Raw genomic sequence first — 1,115 nt, forward strand, 5'->3', positions numbered from 1 at the left:
TTTTATTGATTTGAGTCCTCTCCCTCTTTTTCTTGATGAGTCTGGCTAATGGTTTATCAATTTTGTTTATCTTCTCAAAGAAGAAGCCTTTGGTTTTATTGATATTTGCTATTGTTTTCTTTGTTTCTATTTCATTTATTTCTGCAATGATCTTTATGATTTCTTTCCTTCTGCTTACTTTGGGTTTTGTTTGTTCTTTCTCTAGTTCTTTAGGTGTAAGTTTAGATTGTTTGTTTGAGTTTTTTCTTGTTTCTTGAGGTAGGCTTGTATTGTCATAAACTTCCCTTTTAGAACTGCTTTTGCTGCATCCCATAGGTTTTGGATTGTCGTGTTTTGTTGTCATTTGTCTCTAGGTATTTTCTGATTTCCTCTTTGATTTCTTCAGTGATCTCTTGGTTATTTAGTAACGTATTGTTTAGCCTGCAGGTGTTTGTGTGTTTTACTTTTTTTTCCACTGTAATTGATTTCTAATTTCATAAGGTTGTGGTCAGAAAAGATGCTTGATATGATTTCAATTTTCTTAAATTTACTGAGGCTTGATTTGTGACCCAAGATGTGATCTATCCTGGAGAATGTTCCGTGCGCACTTGAGGAGAAAGAGTAATCTGAGTGGGTCTCTTGTAGGCAACATATATATAGGTCTTTTTTTGTATCCATTCAGTAAGCCTGTGTCTTTTGGTTGGAGCATTTAATCCATTCATGTTTAAGGTAATTATTAATATGTATCTTCCTATTACCATTTTCTTAATTGATATGCATTTGTTTTTGTAGGTCCTTTTCTTCTCTTGTGTTTCCTACTTAGAGAAGTTCCTTTAGCGTTTGTTGTAGAGCTGGTTTGGTGGTGCTGAATTCTCTTAACTTTTGCTTGTCTGTAAAGCTTTTGATTTCTCCATCGAATCTGAATGAGATGCTTTCTGGGTAGAGTAATCTTAGTAGTAGGTTCTTCCCTTTCATCACTTTAAATATGTCATGCCATTCCCTTCTGGCTTGTAGATTTTCTGCTGAGAAATAAACTGTTAACATTATTGGAGTTCCCTTGTATGTTATTTGTCGTTTTTCCCTTGTTGCTTTCAATAATTTTTCTTTGTCTTTAATTTTTGTCAGTTTGATTGCTA

This window comes from Physeter macrocephalus, chromosome 4 (assembly GCF_002837175.3).
Source record: "Physeter macrocephalus isolate SW-GA chromosome 4, ASM283717v5, whole genome shotgun sequence".
NCBI classification, from domain to species: Eukaryota; Metazoa; Chordata; class Mammalia; order Artiodactyla; family Physeteridae; genus Physeter; species Physeter macrocephalus.